The 24,285-nt window shown below is 41.3% G+C and overlaps 1 protein-coding gene across 1 annotated transcript in view; it reads left to right on the top strand.

The window, feature by feature from the left end:
- LOC134536341 (nephrin-like) overlaps positions 1–24,285 on the top strand; it is a 699,671-nt gene that overhangs the window by 356,306 nt on the left and 319,080 nt on the right. The gene's annotated exons all lie outside the window — the stretch shown is intronic.

The raw sequence follows: 24,285 nt of genomic DNA, 5'->3' as shown, positions 1-24,285 counted from the left end.
CAGCCATCGGGGCCCATCCCCGCTGAAGAAATTCTTGTTAACGCAGTACGAAGAGGGCATAAAGGAGTCTCGCTGCCGGTGGCGCAACACTAAATCATCCCCTCTCCGTACACTCTGGCCGTTTGCGCGCGCGGTGGCACTTTAACTGGAACAGCCTCGACGGGGGCGAGAGATGCCCCTCCAGGGCTCCATGAATCCTCCCCGCCGCAGATACCCGCTAAGGGACCGGCACATAAATACGAGGCGACGCACAATGGCGTCCCCTAACCCCCTCCGCCCGCCAAAGGGACGCCTTTCGAGTGCGAGAGGAAAACACGACTAGGGTTTCCTTTTCGAACCCACACCCACACCCCCGGAAACCCGACACACACACACACACCCTCCACGCGACACTGTAAATCACGCGCCCGGACCGGGCCAGGTAAGAGGTCCGCGTAGCGACGTTTGTCCCAGCGGCGGCGGACAGAGGCTTCCACGAGATAGGCATCTCGCATGGGCCGCCGTGGGTGGCTTCCCGTCGTCCATGTCCGTCCCGGCTTGGCCATTGTCCGTCACGACGGACAACGGACAACGGACAACGGACAAACGCCACGTGCGCTGCCGGGAGTTACAGTATGTACAACGAAGATAAAGGCACCTCAGATGAACCAAGCGTTCCTTGTAACATAAAATAACATTTATTCTTTTTTTTGGGAACCGCGCCAGATACCAATTTGAGTTTGGCGTGTTCCGCTCTATAGCAGAGTCAACCGGCACGTTATATAACATAGTACACCGGCACGTTATATTACAGGGAACAGGGGCACGTTATATAACAGAGTACACCGGCACGTTCTATTACAGGACACACCAGCACGTTCTTTAACATGGAACAGGGACACGTTATATAACTGAGTACACAGGTACGTTCTATTACAGGATACACCAACACGTTCTATTACAGGATACACCAACGCGTTCTATTACAGGGTACACCGGCACGTTCTATTACAGGACACACCAGCACGTTCTATAACAGGGTACAGGGGCACGTTCTTTAACAGTGTACACCGGCACCACCTTACCCGAACGTCTTGGAAGACCGGCTTACACCTTGGCGTTCCTCCAGCTACGCCATCGGTAGAGGGAAGCTGGCCCGAAGAGTAGTGACCAACCATAACCTAACTGGCGGGCCGTATTCCAGAAAACGCCCATACCGAATCCCAGTAAAAGAACTAATTCGGCAGCCGGTTTAATAAACGGCGTCCTGAGCGAGGCTAGACACAGTTACACCGCGTTATGAGCACTCTACTTGACGTGTGCCTACACAACATTTGTTTACGTTTACATGAATATAATGGAAGACAACAAAACTCACCATGTGTGGTTTGCACCTGATGAAATGTTTTTTTTTTAACTATCAAATATTGGTAACACGATTTTTCTAACGGAAAACTATTTCTTGGGCACAGAGGATGTACAATAAATTAATTATACATATGATTAATTATATATACTCAATGCCGTGAAATCTAAATACATGTATACATACATACCATAACTTCTATTGTGTTTATATTATTATAGTTAGTAAAAACTAAGGGTTACATGACTATATAATATTAAATAAACAAACACCAGGCCTGATCTACATATTAGAAGTTATTATAGCTTATTACTCAAATAAATAATTATTAATATATTTTACATGAAGTCTAGTGTTCATATGCAATAATAAGTTTTATAGATTTTTTTAAAATTCGTAACTGCCGGATTTTGATCACGTTATCATTCACACTATTTCTCCTAGTTACTATGCACTTGACCACTCTGCTTCAGAGACCAACATGATTGAAGAAGAAACTATGAGTATTCAAATTTGAATTGCTATTTTTCTCAAGTATTATTTTTTTTAAAGTTGTGATCATGTCTTGTTATGACCTTTAAAGTGAACAAAATATATCCCAGGACAGTTTCGCTGTCATAACGTTTCACTGACACGAAAGTTAATATGTACGAGTTAATGACGCCAGACGCGGGTCAGCCATGTAGAAAGAAAGCACCGAAGAAGTGATCTCCGAGCATGCGCAGTAGTTAGCAATAGGAACACGGTTAAAGTACAGTTGTAGCATACTCAATACCTAAATCATTATTTTTGTGTCTTAGAATACCTGAAGTCTTTACTTTCGCTCCACTTTAAAGGCTTGCATTGGGCAGGATCTTGGAATCAGCCAGATTCATGGCGATACAGGATGTGGAATGTTACTAATTCAAAAAAGCAAACGAGTTCAAAGATGCTTGAACCAATATAAAGAAGAGTTCGTTTTTTTTTTAAGGCGTACAAAATAACAGATAATTGTCGAAAGTTTACTGGCAGTTGTTGCAAGAGTTTATTTAAAAATAAGAAGAAAAATACATAAAACCCTCGTGCGCATAGTGTCAACTAAAAAGCTTTGCCTCGCAACGCCGAGATAAAACGATCACAGACAGAATCTTCCAGTTTGGGTTAGTTCCCTTTTATAAGGAATTCAGGTAGCTCTTTCCCGTTTCTTCAGCTCTATTCTCCTCATTCATATAAACGGTCCAGGGGATTCAAATAAACTTATACTAGGGTCTGGCAGCCGTTCTTTTCAGGAAAACTAGGAGCTGATATTTCCGTCTATAACAAGTCGCTTACAATTTTTTTTTCCCAGTCGAGGGGGTCACCGCAGTTCACTAAATACACTCGCTGACTCTGCAAACATCCATTCTCACCCCGAGAGCTGTGTCATTCTGTGCAGCCTCCATCTTCGTCCTTCCCCCCTCCGCCACATCACCATTATTTTTTTTTGTCCTTCCATGTCACAGACATCTGCGAGGGTGTCTGCAACGGAGGAATCCCTCCTTTTTACCTGCGCAGGTACACGCTCAAAACTCGGCGAGATTAAATCGTCGGCTACCTGCAAGTGTTCCATTGTTCAGCGCTTGAACGCCTGTGAATGCAATCTATAGTACACTGGAAAAAAAAGTTTGTTTACTTATGTACTTTTTGATTTCAGACACTGAATTATTATTATATTTTAATTAATAGTTAGTATTTAATGTTAATATAGACATTATGTTGAAAAATAATTACTTAATTTAGTAAGGAAATCTAAATAAATTGTAATTAGTAAAGAAAATCAATAAACATGCTGAATGATTATTCTAATGTATTAATTTAAATTATTTATTAAATAGTAAGGTACTAATTTAAAATGTATAATGCAAATGAATAAAATGTATTCATATATATTCGCTTAAAGGACATTTTATAGTTTAATTTTTTTTTTAATCCGCTGTTGAGTTTAGAACCACGTTCCTTTAGCTGAGCAAAACGAGCCACAAACAAAGCCCGAATTTCGCGCTCAAGCGAGCCTCGCCCGTCCACCTCTCGAGAAGCGACGGGTAATGCAGAAAATAGCTTGGTAACGGTCGTGGATGTGCTCTCTGATGATCCTTGTGTTGATGTTGGAGTCGGCTGAGCCAGTGGTTGTGAACGATTTGCCGAGTTTGTCGCGGCTTGGTGTCACAATTTTACTGTCAGCCGCCCAACTCCCAAGAAAGAGAACCGCGAGGCAATGGAAGAAATTTTGATGGATTAAGTCAGCAAAAAAATAACTAACAAATATTTCTTACAGTTATCAAAGCCACTTTGCTTTGGTTTGCAGACACTCGTAAACATTATTATTACCCACCATAAATTACTCACCAGGGAAGAAAAATACTGTCTGTAGCGTTGTAAATAGAGCTCCAATTTTTTTTTAATGAAAGCTATTCTAATTTTCTTTAACCATAATTTGCTCAAATATTATAGGTAAGTAAGTAATTTTTATAACTTAAATAATTTTCTTTGGTGTGGCCGCCCTACCGTGAAATAAGACGTTCATCGAATTCACGTCAAAAAATAAAGCATAATATCTGTTAAACTATTTTATTTATTTCATAAACAACATTCCCGTTCAGAGCGATGGAAATTCACGAAACAAAACTCTGGCGGCTGTATTCCGAAACACAGCCCACCCAGAATTTTCTATGAATAGTTTCTGACTTGTGAGAATTTGTCAAATTATTATGGGTTGATAAACATACTCCCTTTAGACGTTTCCCAAGCAAACTAGTATTAACTCTAGAGAGAGAAAGAAGGTGAGAAAATACAAATACACATATATAGAGTTGCTGCTAGTTAGTTTCAGAATTTGAAATGACAGATGTGGATCCCCTTGAAGTGAAAGGTTGTGTGCCTGTAGAATCTCCTCGAGTTCTGTTAGGGAGGACATCTTCTGCGTCTCTTCGCCGGGGATGATTGCGGTAGGGGGTGAGTTGCGCCTGGGAGGAGGGTAGGAGGGAGGGAGGGCATTGTGCCCCTGATGGCTTGTTTGAGTCGCGGCCCCATCGGGCGACACCTGGAGGATTCCTCCAACCGCGACAATACAAGCCAAATAAAAGGAAAATGGGGGGGGGGGAGGTTGTCGCCCCGTCGTCCTGGCCTCTCCATTCACTTGACCACCCGCAGGTCCTGTTTGCCGTGGGGAGGGGAGACTGTCTCCCCCCCCCCCACCTTTTTTTGCCAACAAAACCACATTTTATTTTTTTATTTGGCCAGCTGCGAAAACTCTCGAAATTCCACTAAAAAAAACGAAGATTTTTTTTTCTTTTGTGGCCAGTCCTGTCGATAACACTTTTTCTCTCATAACATCAGAGGTTTAAGTTACTAAAATTTTGTTTCTCTTTAAATAAAAAAGTTACTCTTTTTTTATTTGTTTGAATACATTTTGTGTCGGTGATTGATGACAAACACACTCATTTCGAAGTCCAGAAATAACTTTTTAAACTAATCCAAAGGCCAGACGTATACGTGTACATTAATTATTATTAACAATTTTTTAATATCGTGTTATTTTGCAGAGAACCCATTTAAAACGATGTGATGTATGAGATGAAGGAACAAACAAATTATCCTAAATAAATTAACTAAATTAAAAACTCATTCATAATAAAAAATATCATGAAATAATAGATATAAAAATTACTAAAATATATATTTTAAATATTGATGTGCGAATATCATGAGTTCACAAGAGTGTGTATTGAAAACTTATTCGGCGTATAGTAGATAGTTTACCTGATTATATTTAATTGTATGCTGTAAGTGGACCGAACAAAGTGATAGCGGGTTGCCAGATGGACGTAAATCGTTATTTAATTGGCAACCGACTTTAACACAGCTGTGTTGATGATTCCTTAATTCCTGGATCTTACGTTTTCTGATTTATTGTTTACTGTATACATGCTTGCATTTCTGAAATTTTAAAGGGTTTATACTATCGCACATGCAATATATGAAACTTTTACTTTGTGAGATTCTGAAAAATTGATTGGTTTGGCTTTCTGTATGTTAAAACTATATAGGTAACCATCTTTTACGACAGAAAATGTTATTTTTTAAAATACATGAAATTAAACTCCATGTTAAACATATTTTGCTGTCATCGTATGAAAATAGGAAATTCAAACACACACATAGTAGGCCTATCAAAGTAAGTGCATTTCGAGGGGGGGGGGGGGACATCTTAATGTGCCTTTTTCCAATTTTTATATCCTTTAAAATTACTGTAAAATTCCGTTTCATGACACATAACCGAAAATATTTTTTTTTCAGTTACGTTTAGTAATTAATCCCGGAGTATGTTTTCAATTTTTTTATTTATTATACCCGGAAGCGACAGTAGTGTGTGGCGGTGTTTCCGCAAACCTATCGACATTTGTTCGCGACTGGCGTCATACGTTCTTGAATGTAATGTCCAAAAATTGTTCCTAATAAAAAAAAGTCCCTTGGGGCGTATCGTTTACACGTATATAGGCAGCGGCAAACCCACAGGGGACAATCTGGTTGCTGACAGGTATAGCTATAAGTAGAGACCGGAAAAATTCGCGAATTCATTTCGCAATAGGCTAAAATACAAATAGTTATACCTCAGTCCTGCCTCTGCTATTGGCTCACAACTCACCTGGATGACTCTGGGCCAATGAGAAACACTCAACCAAAGCTGTATCGAATCACAGGCTGCTACGCTGGGACGTCTCACAAGACAGCAGCCAATGAGTGAGTGACATTTGACCGAGTGTACGAAGAACTATGGAGTTCATCCTACAGGTCATTGAACCCGCGAATTTTTCCGGTCCCTAGCTATAAGCTGAAAAATAATATGGAACTGTACTATATCCGGCTGTGTTTTGTAGATAATTATTTCACCAGGGAACAGATTGGGCATTTTTTCTTAATATTTATTTTTAGGAATTCATTAAAAGATTTATTTTTGCATTTTTTTTCCTACGCACAGTTTAAAAATAACTCTTTATTAATACTATGGTATATCTTTTATGGTATCTTATTTACGATTAAGTATGTATTTCAGTCAAAATATCACAAGCGTTTTGTTTATCGCAAACATGACGAGAAAGAAAGTTCTAATGTACACAGAACCAAAAATTAACAGTGTCTTTAAGTTTTGTCAAACCAAATAATAATTAAGTTTTGTTGTCGGTGCGTGTCAAAAAGATGTCAGAGACAATTACTTGGGTCTGTGGGAGTGACAGTGTATGAGGTTTTTTGTATTATTTTTAATAAACAATGAGTGTAAATATCTTACGCTCGACTAAAATAAACTAAGAAAACTTCAATTTAAGATTGTTTTAAACATAAATTCAAACATTTGTATATGGCGTGAGAACCCCCGGTATGGAGTCCGACTCGTATTTTCCCAGTTGTTATTTTATAGTACTATCCCAAAGCAAGTCATGATCTACGATAAACTTGCATCGTAAACGTGCTTGCTGATTCCATGCATAACCGGTACATAGAATGTTTAAACTAAACATTCGTGGTGCATACATTAGGGGTTCACGTAACACAAATAGACGAGCAAGTATTGAAAACAAAACACGCTTCCGTCTCTGGATTCGCGTACGCATCCACCTCGTTGGAGATCCACGGAGAAAATGTTGCTGTAAACTTAACGTTTATACCGTTTGCTGGAAAACGCAATTTAGTTCCTCGTCGATTGAGTTCCAAACATACCCTGTATTGATACTTGTGGTTTTTTTAATCGCTCTTCATCACCCTCTAATGTATTCACCTCACGAGTTTTAGAACATCTTGTAATTATGACGAAATTATTCTTACATTAGAAACTAGTTTTTTTTTTGTCGATGTTCGACTAAGTTAAACTTCGGAACTAAACTTTTAACAGTGGCTTTCAATTTAATAAGGTGTGTTGAGCGTGGTTTCTTTACCAGAATGAGAAAGAAATGGGTAAACAATTACTTGAAATTTTTTTCTTAACACTGTAACTTAAGGTAGAATTAGGCCCCGCCATCTTGGATTTTTTTCCATATTTCTGCTATATTTTGAATTTTTAACTATCTATCCCAATTTTTTTTGGCATGACAAATCATAAATCATATCTCCCTGACCTTCTAAAACTTGTTGCAACCTCATATTTACTAACAGGATCTAGTCTGTAAGTGCCGCGATGTAATAACTTATTTTTTTCATGCAGGCGACCACAACTATCATGAAAATCACACCAGTTCACAAGTGATAACTTCAAGTAGCCAAAGCTCTGCCATGTCAAACCAAAAAATGTAGCACGGAAGCTATATTTCAAGCGGATAAAAAATGTCTGAAATTTCAAGATGGTGAGGCCTAATTCCCTTAAGGTAGTATTTGCTACCATATTCGTTTGAAGAATTTTAATGCAATAAAAATTATTTTTTCTTTTAATACTGAAAATTTTCCTTCATTAAGGTAACGATCACACATCAAGAGGTGTGAAAAGAACAAGAATAGTGTATATTTACACTTATGTTTCAGGCGTAAATGTTCCCAAGAATGAATTAAATTCTAAACGTTAAATTATTCAAAGGGTTAATTACATATTTGAGGCATCTAATCACCTTTAACTTATAGGTTTTCACTGAATTATATATTTTGCTTTAACGAAGCCAAGATTTGAAAATAAATATGTAGAAATTGGTTATGACTTAAAAACTATTAAAATCATGATGGCGTCATTTTGTTCCAATCTCTCCCCCCCCCCCCCCCCCCTTAAGGGCAGGTGTGACCTCTTTGCTGGTAGAGCTGTAGACCGGATGTCGTGACTACAATATACCATGATGTCTAAGGATTACTACTTTTATATTCGCCGACAAAGCTGTGCACTTGAATAATTCTTAGTCATGATTTTTTATTACGCTTTGGAATGATTTCCTTTCACGAGTTGAACCATTAAATTTCATGTTCGTTGCCGGAAGCATCAAATTACGTTAATATTTACAGCTCTTTAATCTTGACATTTCCTTAATTATTTCCCCCCTTGACCGTAGCAACTAACTATTTCTAGTGACCATGGTACGTCTTTGACGCAAGCCTATTAAGCAAAATATTATTTTAATGAATAATGAACGATCGGCAATCAAATGTAGTACTGCAGTTGCTGTACTATTTGAATTTTAACTGTCGTATTCGTCATTGATAAGTGAGATACTTTCCATCGTCTATGCATTTCTGAAAAATAAATAATTTACGCTGTAGTATAGATTCCTGCAATAAAGCAATGACTTAAAAATAATTAAAATTAAAAAAATCCTCCTACAATATGTAACACATCACTAAAATAATTATATGTATTTTTTTAAGTTTGTACCTTTTAACAGCGATGAAAACGTGGTTCATTTTTTTTTCCTTTCACGAGGTGATTATTTATAAACTTGAAAGATCGATTCAATCGATAATCGGAGGTTAAGGTGGCTAAAAAATGGTTCTCGATGTTTTATACATGCAATAATACCGCATTAGAAAACGTTCGTACCTAACTTCCGGCTTGGCACATGATTTCTTCCAACGAGTGGGTAATTTCGTGGCTTGGATCGCAATGGACTCTTCGAGTACGTCTAGGGCCTCTTGCATAGTCAGTTAAGTGAAATCTAAGCAAAAACTTTGCAGGTTGATCAAGTGGAGAATACTCTACCTTGCCTCAAGTCACGACTGTACAAGCTGGCCTTAGACTTAAAACATGCCTACACTGTTAAAATACATACATTAATTTTAAGAAAATCTCTAATTACACATTAAAGGTTTCATAGTAAATTTAAAAATAACTTCCGTAATTAACTTTAAGCGTGAATTCACGGTAATAATCTTGCAGTTTAAATAACACCTTTATAGTTGAGTCCACATCAAGAATACTCAGGGCCGGATTTAGGGGAGGGCAACCGGGGCGAAAGCCCCGGGGCCTCCACAAACGGAGGGCCCCCACAAATCCTTTGATATTCTTTTTTCGCTGTTTTACCTTTACCTACAGTACTTTGTACATACATGATTATATTATTGTTAAATATTATCAGAAATATTCATTTACACTAAAATTTAATTTCATATAATTCTTGTCACCGATTATATTTGTGTATGTTTTTTAAATACTAAGACAATCTACTTGATTTCACAATAAATTACTTATTGGAAAACTCGACTGAGAAAAATTGTTCATTTTATTTGGAAAATAATTTGGGGCCAGGGGGCCTCCGCTCCTCTGTTGCCCCGAGTTCTCCAGACCTCTCAATCCGGCCCTGAGAATACTATTCTTCCTTCAGGTGCCCGTTTACTCTGCTTTACAACGAAACACAGCACTCAGGGGGTCCAAATGATGCGTAGTTCGCTACAAAGAACCAGTTATCTCGAACTACGAAGAGCGCTTAGTTTGTTTGAGCTGCATTATTCGTTGAAAAATCCGTAAATCCGTAAATCCGTAAAGGTATTCCTAGACTTGTGACGTACAAGTTTAACATTAAACTCCCAAATGATAATTTTGTCAAAAATAGAATAATCTGGACACACATGCAATGTGCAAAACTTCAGAAAAAAAAGGGGGGTTGTCTGTAAAGCCGGTTTACGGACGATAATTTTACGTGATAACGTCATATGAAAACATTGATGAAAAATTTCATACGTTTTAATTTTCAAATATTATTTAGGGCCTACAGTTTTTGCAAATTTAATTTAAATAATTGGTTTAAATATAATCACGAACAATTAGTTATAGAAATAAACTGAAATCAAATCAATGTCAATAAAATGTTAATTTGAAATGACGAAATTGGACAAATAAATCAAATTTTTTAAATTTATGCTTATTAAAAGCCCGCCTTAACCTGTTTGATATTTTAGAAGATTTTCTCGCACGGAGGTTGGCCGGTACTTGCACGCTCGGCTCAGGCGGAACTTGACAATGAGTCATGCTTTTTCGTGCGTGCAGCCGGCGTTCATCGATTTATAAGACGTTATCACGTCAAAAAGGCTATTTAAAAACTGATTACGATAACTGAGTGGTTTATGTTTATGTAAAGCATTTAAGAATACGCCCAGGTCGATTGAGTAGATCTGTTTACCTACTTCGTTTCTAAACTGGAATTTTTAGAAGAGTAAACATTGCTAAACCAGTATTCTCTTACTTTAATTACACCTTTATCTTTGTTTCTCTGTCATATAACGTAATAGTCACCACTAAAATCTCATAGTTGTCCTATACACGACGAGAAGACTGCGCACCAATGCAGAGCCTTGCGCTTAGAGGCGATGTCGTGCTAAACGCACCAGCGTGCGTCGCACTTCTCATCCCGTCTCATGGACAAAAATCCTCCACGTTTAAACTTGTAGACATTTTGAGTGGCCGAACATCTACAAAATGAAGAAAACACATAGTGCATACTTTTTTGCATAATTAGTTAGCAGTGTTTAATTTTTAATATTTATGTGCAGTGTGGATAAGGAGAGATACGTATGGAACAAATGACTGAAATCATTTGGGTTCAAAGGTAAATGTTGATGGCTTCTGCGTGGTATGGTTTAACTTTCTTTCAGAAAAATTGATTTACTTAATACAGCCTTTAAAAATCAATTAAGTAAGTACATTCTGAGGATTTTACAAGGCAAGTTATAATTAGATAATTTTTTTCTGAAATAAATTTAACCATATCACACAGAGGCCAGTAAAATAGACTTCAAACCTATAAATTTCCAGTTTTCTAAAAATATTTCATTAATCCCTTTCCAGGCTGCACAAAAACCGTAAAAAAATTCAATTTTACCGAGATATAATTTTGTCGAAGGTCATGCACTCAAAAAAATTCTGCCAGTTCGACCGCGTGGTACGCAAATATTAAAATAATGAACGGGAACGGGACGGGAAATGCACCCTTGAGCACTCCCGGTGGCAACTTGCTTGAGCGTGTTTCAAGTCTCCCGTGCTGTCTAAGGAACGCCTCTGTGTTTGTACAAGGGTGGTAGGCCCGAGGAGGATAGGGGAGAAGGGGGGGGGGGGGGAAGTCAGTCCTTCGCTAATTTTGCTCACTACTCCCGCTACCTCAATGGATTATGTTTCGCCCCTCCCCTCCTCCTCCTCCTCCCAGGGCGTTTTCGCAGTTTATGCTGCCGCCTCCAACCTCAGATAAGCATCGTGGTTTCGGTCCTGTGGGAAATTAAGATAGCCACAGCGACTTGAGCCCGGGGCCCTTCCCCCCTCCTCCCCCCCTCCCTTGATCAGATTGCGAGCGTCCGGCGCCCTCTGAGACGGCGGCTGCTCCTTCCTCGCCCCTGGGATTGGCTGAGGCCGCAGCTACCTGCTCGGGGCCAGCCAATCCAGTTACAGTTCACCTTGGCTTCACTTCCCGCGTGGTACACAAGCCCGCGTCGCGTTTCTTGTTGATCTACTACACTGTTTCGATGGCGCATCTTTTTTTTTTTTCATTTGTCTGTGAGCTACACACAATCTGTGGCGGATACAGGAATTTTTTCGACTGTTTGGGGAAGGGGAGGATTTTGAAATAAAATAAAAAATTAATTACGTCCTTCGATCCGTCTTACTCTTGCTCCGGTTAGGATAGGGTAAAATCACCAATCTGGGTGGGAGATCAGACGAATGAAACAACAACTGAATTAAAAAAAATGGCCGCTCATAAAAAATTGGCTGCTGGAGTTCAATTTGTGAAAAATTGAACGCAGTACGTATTAATTCACTATTGAGTTTTACCGTAAATCACGGACGGACTTATCGCTATCTCGTCATCCAAAGGGGCCGGTGCCATACCCTGGGGTCGGCATCTGCGCTTCAGGTCCAGGACTGAATCAGACACTAAACCTTGACACTTCGAAGACCAGGCGCATCAGTACGCCTTCGAGGCAGTAATGCAACTCTCGTTTCTACTTCCCTCGTTGTCCTCCGAGGAGGCTAGTTCAGTGACCCGCACACTCCCGGTCAAACAACCAGCACTCGTCGGATAAAACCTAATCCCCGCCCCCGCAGCCAAATATCAGGTTTTTGGGCAGAGTTTTTTTTAAATTTTTATGTTTGTTGCATTTACATACTGCTATATGAATTTCTCGCATCAGAATAAATGTTTTCATAAAATTTTGGAAAATAGTTTAAAATTTAATATTCGATTAGCCTTGGAATACAGCCTCCCCATTGGCCAGGGGAGCAGCAAAAAGTCCCTCGGCAACGGATAACTCGACCAAGCTGTAGTACAGAGTTTGAATGACTGAATATTTAACATGAAATCTTTATTCACAGTATATAGTGAATTCGTTGATACCTTACATACATTTATAATAACAAATAAAATAAATGAAATAGGCCTATTAGAACAACAAGTCACAAAAACAAAACACTAAATTTATTTATGTGCGATGGCAAAATATTGCACTATCAACACAGCAGCTAACTCCTACATAAGTAAAATATAGAGCTATCTCAGCACCCATCATGGTATCATCTAAAGATAAAGCTTCCTTTATTTATATTTCAGCTACTTGTGTTCAGAAAAGTAATTCACCTTCCCTCTCCCTTACCGCGTATTTTTCAAAGGGGTAAACATGTTTTGTGGTCTTGTGATAATATATTCTATCAAATATTTTTTTCTGGCTTTTTTTTTTTTTTTTAACCAAGCTACCCCGGAAAACGTTTGATGATGTTTGATGATGTTTGATGACAGTAAGGAAATTAAATATAATCACCTCCAATTTAGTATGCGCTTAAATTAGTGCGATTTTCTCACCAAATACGTACATGCGACCAAGAAACTGTCGTTTTCCATTTGCACTCGCAACCACGCCACGTTGAGAAAGAGAGAGAGAGAGAGAGAGAATGTGTGTGTGTGTGTGTTTCAGAACCCTCATTGGGCACGCGGGTTGTTGGGGGGGGGGGACAGAACTATGCTCGTAAAGACGACACGACACGCCGGCACCCCTCCTATCCTCTGCGGAGCTACCATGTAGAGCAGCGCTGTAATCCGTTGTCCCTAGTTTTCCGCGCCTAAACGGCGCCAGCTCGGGGATATTTACTGCCCCTGCAACCGGGGGGGGGGGGGGACCATGCCCCTTTTCTCCTTCCCTACCCACCTCCACCATCCACGAGTAAACCGAAGGGAGGGTGGTACGAGAGCCCCATATTTCCCCGCGAGAGGGCGCGCAAACACTCCCCAAATTCTGGTTCTGCGCGGGACTTAAATCGGCGGCGAGTGGTTAATCGCTGCTCCCCGCTGCCGCTAACCGGGAGACCCCACGCAGCGCGGACCTCGTACATCGCCGCTCGGGGAAAGGAGCGCCGGGTCTTATTATTTAGAGGACTTGGCGCCGACGTGCCGGGGGTCAACAACTGCGCGATCTCCTCCGCTGCACACGCCTCCTCCCTCCGTCTCCGCGCGCCAGTGCCTTCTGGACTTATTGCCCGACTTCCAGCGCAGCGGAGATAAAAGTCTGCCGGCGCGTGACTGCGCGCGGTCAGCGGCCGCCACGCACGAGCTTACTCCGGAGTGGTGGGGGGAACACATAGCGTATCTGTGTTTTAGAGACCTGCAGAGTTTGTCCCATCTTCTGTTATCAGACTAGGATCTTTAAACTTGTATTTCTTTACTTGTAAGTTCCAGGAGCTGACTGCTAGCCGGGTGGTTATACCAAATCCAAGATCACTGGCGGATCCATAGAGGTTCATAGCGGCATGATCCCCCCCTTCTCTCATCATCCTTGGGAATACAGTGGATTTCCACCTCTGGCTACTGCCGCATTTCATCCGAATGGGATATAGTTGGGTCAGATTAATTTTCTTATTTTTGGCTTCGTGCCGTACCAAGGGTGAAAAAAAAGTATCTGATATCCAATGAAAATTACATTTTAAAAAATATGTAATGGTGTAGGTACAAGCCCGTTTCCCAATAATAACGCAAATTTGGCATGTTTATGAGTATGATGAGGAAACCTCTTCTCATCACGTGCCGTCGGCCCAAAATTCATTTCCTGTACTTGGACTTCCGTGAGTTCGTCCCAGCTTGGACGGGAGAGACGACAGGACGAACACAGGGATAATATGAGAGTCCGAACCGCTCAAGTGCTCGCGATCTTATCTCGTCTTTGGAAAGAATTTGCTGCTATATTCCGTCGTCAAATTCAGCGATAGCAATTAGTTTAATTTACCTTAGGGTAGTTTTTTTTTTAAACAAGAAAATACTTCAATGGCCCAAGAAAAATTCTTTAGTTTTTATTTACGCACGCCAGCCGACAACCTGCAAATAAATATCTACGTAAGTGTAGCGGAACGATGAAGTACGTGGAGGGAGAACAAACTTATCATGTTGGTTTATATTCGCTTAAACAATCGCGAAGCGTGCACAGTGGATTATCAGCATGTGTCGCTTGGAAATGATGAACCAATGAGTGTGTATAAGAACAAATGAGCAGAGGCCAGTTTATTAGGTTCTCCACTCGCTCACGGAGTTATGGCAAAAAAATTGAGCAAGTCTTTCAGTACTTGCCATCACAAACTATGTATTAACGCAATTTGTATTAATTATTGAATTTTTATTATATACTAGCTGAAACACCCAGCGTTTCCCGGGTTAAACACGTCATAATATTATAAGGAACATTGCTACCGAGTTTTAAGTATATAGGACATACACTTGAAAAACGAAAAATTTTGGATTTAAAAGTCATATTGATTGCACTAACTCGGTGCATCAAAGCTACGAATCAGCAAAACTGGGACGCCAATCTTCAGCTTCATTTTGTAGTAAGGCAGGTAATCCGTAGGCAAGACGCGAAGGACGCACCAAACGATAGCGCGTAGCAAACTCAAGGCAACGCCATCTCTTGACGAAGTTCTAAACAAAACTGTTAATAGTGCCTTTAGTTTGCTAGCAGACGTGATCTTCACTAAGCGGATAAGTTTCTCCAAGGACAAGGATAGGAAGTTGCCAGACCTTACTATATGACCGTGTGGCGGACATAGCAAAATGACCCTAACTCACTGTTTGTTTAACGTCTATGTCCTACTTCCAATGATTTTCTATTATAAAACTGAATTTGCCCCTTTTTCACTCCCTTAGGGATGAAATTTCATAATTATATAAAGTCTACGTCATTCTCCGGCCCATAAACTATCTATATGCAAAAAAAAAATGTCGATCCGTTGCTCCTTCACTGCGTGAAAGAAGAGCAAACAGACAAACACACGTTCGCGTTTATATTTTTAGTAGGGATTATACGTAAATCTTTCACAACGTATTTATAAAGTATTAGAAAAGTCACATGTTCAAGACCACTGTTAGCGGAACGAACGGGAAACAGCTGTCTCATCTTTCTCTTTCTCCCCTTCTCTATCTCTCTTTTCAAACGCGTTTGAAGGATGGAGCGGGGGGCAGGGGGTTGCGAGGTCGGGCCGCCCTAATCCCCTAAGGTATGCGCGCGTGACTTCAGTGGCTATGCCTTCTAGTGCGCACGTAACAATGTGTTTGTGCGTGTATTCGCAACATTTATGCCCTTGACTCATCAGTGCAGAGCTGTAGAAACTGGCGACCATCACGAGCCATCCGTCGGCATTTAACTAATTCTCCGTCTGTGTTTTCGTCCCCGTACTTAGTGCCAAACACTGGCAACGCTGTATACTCCTCGCGGGTGAGAAATATCACCTTCCAACTCATGGAGGGATTACTTTCTCCCCTTTCTTCCGCTGGCTTTCAACCGAAAACGACGATCTCACACTGAAAACTTTTCACTCAGACGTTTCTAAAAGGAAAGAAAAAAAATATTGTAAGGAAGCTTTTTTCTTCTCAAAGTTCAGGGATTGCCGTTGAAACAGACGCAAAGTCATTCCGCGTACTGCTCTCTCTCTTTCTCTCTCTATCTATCTCTCTCTCTCATAGAAATATTTCCTTCCCTTCCCTTCTTTCTCGCATTTTTTGAAATAACTACGAGACATAAAGGAAACCGTAAACGAGGTGCTACAGGGGAAACTAGCGTGCCGGCTGCTTCGAATGAGCGAGGAAAAAAAATTGAAGTTGAGTGTGTATCGTGAAACGACAAGGATTTTTTTAATTTTTTTTTTCAGAGGATGTAACAACGCAAAAATGCCGCTTCAAAAATAAATAAAACTATGTGTGTGAGAATTATTAAAATAAATAAATAAAATGTTTGAAAGAAAAGTGTATGACACTATTTATAAATACGTAATTAGCAGGCAATGGCGCGAATAAAGAAGAAAATAATACTTTTCTTTCAATCGAAATAATAATGTTAGGCTACGTCAATCTATGAATAGTTTCAGGGCTGTAATTGATAGCGTTTTGATATTTCAAGCTTTGTTCATATTGCAGTATAGCATTTACAAGAATTTGCTTTACAAAAATGTTAAAACTTAAAAAGATAAATACAGGAAAATTAAATCCTTATCAAAAAAAATTCCTACTGAAAAAAGTTTTAAACTATTTTAATAAAATTTGTAAAAAAATATTGGACATTACACATCAAATGAAAAGGCCAATCATATTATTTTGTGCTATATCATCACGCAAAGACAAAAAAATTGCGTTTAGGTCATAGATAAATTTAATTTCAGAAAATACCACCTTCATTTTTATCACCAGAATATAGAAAATTGTACTATTAACCTTACGAATGCAGAAAGGCCAATCATAAAGGACTTTTCCTTGTTTTGATTGAATTATTTTGCTATTTTATTAATATAATAAATTCTGTGTTCAGAATTACCCCGAACGATTAAGTTTTTACAGACATAGTGACCCTTCGGATATTTTTTTTGCACCACTTTTTTTTTTTTCGTCACAAAGCTTCTGGGAGCAACACCGGAACAAAGAAATGTCGCGCGCGTAACCCAATTTCTGCGCTTATTTTTTCGAGCTGTCGCACTTGCATTGTACAGGAAGGGTTTGTGCGGTGCCTGTTGTTGGTGTTGGGGGTCAGTCGGCTTGACCCCTGGGAAACTTGCGGTCAGAGAGAGAGAGAGAGAGAGAAGGTTTGTGTAGGAGAAGAAAGGAGATCTGAGCATTCCGTTCGCTACTGAAGGGGGGAGGGGGGAGGGGGGAAATTCTGCTGATAGGAGTGGCACTTGCACTACCCTTGCGTAAATTTCAGGTAGAGAGTTTTGTGCTTGGAAGGAGTTTCGCAGTGGTATTGGCTACGCGGGGTGGTGGCGGAAGCTTGGTGGGAAGGGGGGGGGGGGTTAGTTTGTGGCAGCCGGAGTGGTCAGGAGTATCCAAGGGTCAAACAGGGAAAGGAAGAGGGGGGGGGGAAGGGTTGTGGGCGTAACCGCTAGCCTGATAGGCCACCGAGGGGCCGGCACGACAAACTATTACGGCAATCGCGCCCATGTATCCTGCGGTCGCAGAGGCCATTTACTGCCCCCTGGAATTGCCCCGAAACTGAATTATGAAACACGGGGTGGGCCCGGGCACAGCGCTGCGGTGGCAGCTACTGGAACTAATGCCGCCGGAAAAAGGAACGGAAGGGGTGGCAGGGGGGGAAGGTCAAACGTTGCGGAATTTATGGCGCTTGAAGCCAGCTTGCATTTTCCAGAATGCGCGAAAATTGAGGTCTTTCGGTTTCTTTTTTTTCTCTCTCTCTCTCTCCTCTCATTATTTATTTATTTTGCTGCGTTTCGGAACGAAGTACGTAATTTACGCCTTTCCAGTCTGAAGCTTACTCACAAAACAGTTCACCAATATGACTACTAGCAGAATCTTTTTTTTTCAAACAATTTTAATATAAAAAAAAACAAATGCATTGATTAATCTTCATTTTTAATATTTATCCTTTGTTCTGCAAAATTCAAACCATGTCCAAGCACTTCAGCCTGTCCGATAATGCTGTACAAACAATGTTTTAATATCACATTTCCAAAAAAATAAACAATGAAATGCTAGTAGAAACACTGTAACAAAGTAATTAAATATGTAGTAAAACAGTGGGGGAAAAAAAAAACACTATATCTTTTCCACGTATGCGGATTAAACACGAAAATCAAAAAGGCTAATTTTATCAAATAAATGTGGCGTGAAAGGAAAGGAGTCACGTGAAATCCTTCCCACGGCGACAGGGCACGGGTTGCACGGCCGGAGATGAACAGCATCTTCCCACCCGCGCCAGCCCACGCCAGCGACGGACGACTTTGAAGAGGACCCGGTCATAACCACGGATCTTTCCTCTGTTTAATGGAAAGAATCCATTTAATAAAAGCAGTGTTCAAACTATGCTCGGTTCAGACCATAAATGATAAAAGTGAACATGACAGTGAAGCTCCGAACGTGAAAGGTAATCGTAATCCGGTATACTATGGTCCGGCACATTCTGCAATCCGGCACCAATCGAGCCAATCGAGATCTACTAAGTGGTCGTGATAGGAATGTTAGGAGGCGTCGCGAAAATGCGACGAAGCGCTCATATACCTCTCGTCGGGGTCGTGACAATCGCCGTACTGTGCATTTAAACAAATATTTTTTTTATCAAAAAATAAATAAATTCAAAGTGTCTTGTTGATTTTGATTAAACATATATTTTTCATGTTAGCCAATTAGATATCTAAACCAAAACTAAAATTTAAAAAATGTTCAGCTGTATTTCTGTACACTATGATTTTACTCGAAAAACCGCTGATTATAATCACTTAGAATTCAAAACATTTAATATTGAAACCTCAGGATTAATTAAGTATTTATTTAACATTAATAACACACATGATTCTAAAGATATGATAATCACAAACAAGTACCATCACTTCAATATTGATTCTAAAGTAGGTAAAAAAATCTGATTAATTTGTAAGTTGATAAATGAATCTCTTGTATTGTTTTTAAAAATTTTAGTATGATATTCAACTTGGGAGTAAGTGGGTGAATGAGCAATTGATAAATTATACTCGCCGTATTTTCGAGTTGGTGATCACTTTAAATTTCATGGAAGCTTTTGTGTAACTTTTACTTTAGTGCACACATATATAACCAATAATTTTCCAATTTAATATCTACATAACTTGTACCGAATCATATGCCCACGCGAATAAATTCGTGGGCACATATAGTTTTGAACACACATACATACCTGACGGGTTTGCAAACACTGCCAGGGAAACAGCACGGCATTTGGCTCGCGACAAAACAATACGGAACGCTTACATAGAGGGAACTGTCCTAAAACAAATATAACGTCGCGAGATTGCAATAACCCAAGCTCGCCCCTACCTTATCCACCGCACGACCCCCGCGGGCCAAACCGCTTAGTAATAAAGCCTTCGAACGGAACAGCGCTCTCTGAAGGCAGAAGCCGCCACTGCGATGTTGTGTTATCTCTCTCTCGCTGGTCCCCGGAGCAGTCCATGTCGGATGTCGAACATGTAACAGGAGGAAGGTTCTGGTGGGGGGGGGGGGGGGGGAGAACGGGAAGAGTAGAGGATGGGGAAAGGGGGGCGTACACGGACATGTCGAACCGAAGGGTAGGATTCTAGAGGTGGGTGGTCGATTGCTAAGGGGGGGGGAGGGGGGGGTAGGAAGGCACCAGGGGTCGCAGGCGCGCAGTTGTCGAGAGGCAAGCACAGGAATTCAATTAGCCTCTTCAAAGCGCCCCTCCCCCCCCTCCTCCCCCTCCCCCGCACAGGCACCTCCATCAGTCGCCCGGTTGAAGAGCCGCGTCCATTTACACAGAGTAAAGTTCTCTCCCGTCCCTCTGGGTGGACCCGGGGAGGACTGGGGGGGGGGGGGGGGAAGAGCTGCGAAGCTACCGGGAGCGCAAGCGAGAGAAAAAAAAAATATAGAGGACAGTCGCGGGGGTGGCGGGCGAAGCGTCGAGAGCCGTGGGTCTGTTGGTGGGTGGAAGGAGGGAAGGGGGTTAGCGAAGCTCCTGTCCTCGCGCGTCATTGGACACGTGACCTGCCGTCGGCCTTCGACTTCTCCTCTCGCCGCGCTCTGCCCCCGACACAGTTCTGGAATATTCCTCTCGCTATCACCCTCCCCTGGCTTCCAATGAAGTCGGGAAAGGGGAACATAGAAGTCAGGAGCGTACTCAGAATTTCATTTCGCTTGGCCTGGGGGGGGGGGGGGGGGGAGGGTTAGAACCTCTTTGAATGCTATTTGCTATCAAATTATTTTCTTTTTGTTGGTGGGGACGATAGATTATTTATGTATTCTTAGGATAATCCTCCCCCGATAGCCCTCATCCCTTTGTGCCTACGCCCCTGGTAGCATGTGTCGAAATTATTCTCTGAATTGCAGCATTCAGGCTCTTCGTGATTGGATACCTGCAGAAGACCCCCATGCAAATACCGTGTGGAGTTCGAAACACCTAGGAGCTCTCAGTTGACCCTCGACCCTGAAGATATCAGCTGCAAAGCAGAGCGAAACGTTGGTAAACATCACAGCGGCGGCGCGGCTTAACCTCGAAAGCCAAGGGAAGAAGCCTCGAAAGCCTGCAGTTTATTTTAAATAAACGTGGACAAATACGATCATCACATACGTCGTGCGTAGAGTGCAGACTAAAGGCGCGCCCGCTCGAAAGTGACATCGTAGAATCCCCGACGAAAGGTGCTGCATGTGTTCCAAGACGTTCGTGTAGAGATAACCATCAGAAATCTGCCGGGCTTTAAGTTCACGAGTAGTGTTTCTCGTTTCTGGACGGTCGTTTAAATTAACGTTGGTATTTGACAGAATTAAAACTAGTTATTAAAAACAAAAAATGAAACTCGAAATGAGCTATTCCAGAGCTCGACTTCTTCTTTACCCTTCGCGCACCTCCTGACCTAGGTAGGGAAACACGGGTGTGTTTCGGCAAGCCGTCGTGAGAGAGAGAGAGAGAGAGAGAGAGAGAGAGAGAGAGAGCGCCCAATTTCCGCAAGTGGAGGAGTGCCCCCCCCCCCCCCCTTCCCCGTGGCAGTGACGGGACATCAGACGAGCTTCCTGCACATACGCCCCGCTACAACCTTCCCCCTCCCTTTTCCCTCCAACACTTCCTCTACCTCTTGAAATATTTTTCCGTCTTCGATCTCCTCCGTCTAGCGTCACGTGTCACTGGAAATTGAGAAATGTCGGAACACTCCCCCCCCCCCCCCCCCTTCCTCGAGCTCCTTGTTTCCCCTCTGACACCCTGACGCTTAGCTTATGCTTCTTTCCGAGCAGGTAACCCTGGAGCTTATACTTCTTTCCGAACAGCCGACCCTGGAGTTTTCTGCAGGGGAGGTCCAATTCACAGAATGTTAGGCGTGAACGCTAAACCAAATTAAAATCTTGCATCGCAAAAATATCTGAATATACATGAAACCACGACGACCATTACGTATTCTCGTACAGATACAGGAAATACCATTAGGGTTTGTTGGTCTGCTTAACAGATATGTAACTTGATATCTGTAAGTAAATGAACTGCTTACGCCTTACATCTATGTAGGGTAAATTTCATCGTTCACCAATTTTTAAGATATTTTGCGCTCAGTGTGCTATACTCTGACCAGGAATGTACTATTAAAAATACTTGTGACCACTACAATTAATTTTTTCGCTATTTTCTATAAATTTTAACTACACTTTAGAAACAGTACGCGTATTCAACGCTATTGACATGATAATTTCTCTTTTCTCGAAAAAAAAAAATAATATATATTTATTACTTGAGTTATCTTAGTAAATTTTTGTTTCATAGACGGAAACTCAAAAGACCTTCCACGAGCATTATCTGTCCAATTACTGGATATTGGAAACTTTCAGGGGCAAAGTAATCAACCAAGTGGAGAGAACTACTAAACAGTCTTGACGCCTTGATCCCAGGGGCTACGGAACTTTAATCCTAGAGTGAAAAATAAAATCAACGTTCTTCCAAGCCTTTTCTTAATGAGCTTACGATATCTTTGCCAGGTTAGCTCGCTCAGAGTTCATAGTTTACCCTACCCGTTCTAAACGTAACCTTGAGAAGTTTACCCGCGTTCGATATCTGGATCGGATCAGCCTGAGTAAGATCACCCGAAGTTCAACCTATCGCGGTTGTGGGTTGAGTTGAGAAGAGCCCGTGACAAGCACATTTGAGCGATAGATAACATTAACAAACGCTTATAAATGCCTAAAGTAGAAGCAGTTACAATTGAAAATTTTGACCAAATGCTTGGTATGTCCAGCAAATAAAATTGACTAATCTATAAAGGTGTCATAAAATTAGTTGTTTCTTTATTTACAATGACATAATTTTTTACAAAATTAAAAATATCATTATCTATATGCTGAGAACCATCTTTCAATTCAAATATCTGTGCATTTTTTATACATGAAACATAACATTATTTTTTTTTATCTGCCGACGTTTAAAAATATGTAATAAAATAAACTCAATCTGAAACCAAATTGTTATTTAACCCACTAAGCAAACTTTTTAAAGGGGGTACGTGACTATTCGGTTATGTTTTGCATTTACTTTTTTTTTCCACTTTCAAACTTGTAGACCCTTTGAGTGACTTAAATAACACAATATTAAAAAATAAATATTATATACATAATTTGCTTCGAAATTTACAAAATTACACTTTTTTTTTTCATTTCAGCAGAATTAATCGATTACAGAACTGATACTCCAAAGGTTTCAAGGCATACGTTATGATGATAGTTATAATTTTGTTTAAGAAAAAAAAAGAGTAATTTATATATTTCTTAGTTGTCAGAACTCTCACCACGGGTCATGTTCACGTCAGCGCCGCTATTACGAGTCCCCGAGTCTTCCCTGGGATGAAGAGGTGAAGGGCGGGCAGGGTGCGTTTGGGGAACCCGAGACCCTCCCTGCAGAGGTGGCAGGGCGTATGCCCGCCGTGTTCGCTGTCGAGGCCCTCTGTGGCCCGGTGCTGTCCAACACCCCCTCCCCTCTCTCACCCCCCACCCCCCCACCCCCAACGGGCTGACCTCGAGCGCCGCGCGAACGCGATCCCGACACAGGGCAGGACTTCAAAGCGGGGGCGCAGCCCGGCCCCCAGGACGAGAGCCTTCGGCGGGGACAACTGCGACTCCCCTCGCCCCCCCCTCCTCACCATCACTGTCCCCCCCTCCTCCCTGTGTTGAGTACGGGGTGTCGGCACGCGAACTCCGCGTGGAGAGGTTCCCTCGCAAAGGTACAAGTATGGTTAGAGACCGGCAAAAAATTCGCCGATTCCTTTCGAGACAGGGCTGGAATCCGAAATCGTTCAGCTTAATGCTGCGTCGGTGGTTGGACCGCAATTATTTACCTGAAGGACTCTGAGCCAATGGCAAACATTCAACAAAAAAAAAAGTATCGAATCATAAGAATCGCAGTAAACAGGTGTCCCGAGTCAGTAGCTAATGGCCAAGTGATAGTTGCCCGAGTACATAGAGAATCGTGGAGTCTATCCTAGTGGTCATTGAAACCGCGAATTTTTCCAGTCTCTAAGTATGGGTCTGTGGTTCCATCCCACCTCCCGGCATTACTAATCACTAGAGACCTGCAAAATTCTGCGGATTCATTTCGCGATAGGATAGAGTCCAAATACTTTTGGCATTATTTTGCTTCAGTGATTGGCCAACAGTTTATCTGAAGGACTCTGGGCCAATGAAAAAATCTTTAACAGAAGAATTAGCGAATCACGATCATTCCAGTCAACAGGTGTTACGAGTCGGTAACAAATCAGCTGATGCAATTTGCACGGGTGCATAGAGGATCATGGTAGTATATCCTTTAGGGATTTGAAATCGCGAATTTTACAGGTCTCTACTCATTACATTTCCAAAAGATTATATAAAAACTAGTCACCAAAAAAGTAGTACCTACAAGAAATACATCGTAACTGTGTACAAGGTAATAAAGATCGCAGGCTTCCACGGCCGTTGTCTAGAAGTAGCTTAGGCTTCTGGGGTTGTAGCCGCGTCCAAGGCGAATATATCAGCGACGTTCCGGTTGACTTTGTA

The sequence above is a fragment of the Bacillus rossius genome, chromosome 10 (assembly GCF_032445375.1).
Source record: "Bacillus rossius redtenbacheri isolate Brsri chromosome 10, Brsri_v3, whole genome shotgun sequence".
In the NCBI taxonomy this organism is placed as follows: Eukaryota; Metazoa; Arthropoda; class Insecta; order Phasmatodea; family Bacillidae; genus Bacillus; species Bacillus rossius.
Note: the sequence above shows the minus strand (reverse complement) of the source record. Positions and strands in the feature narration are given on the sequence as shown.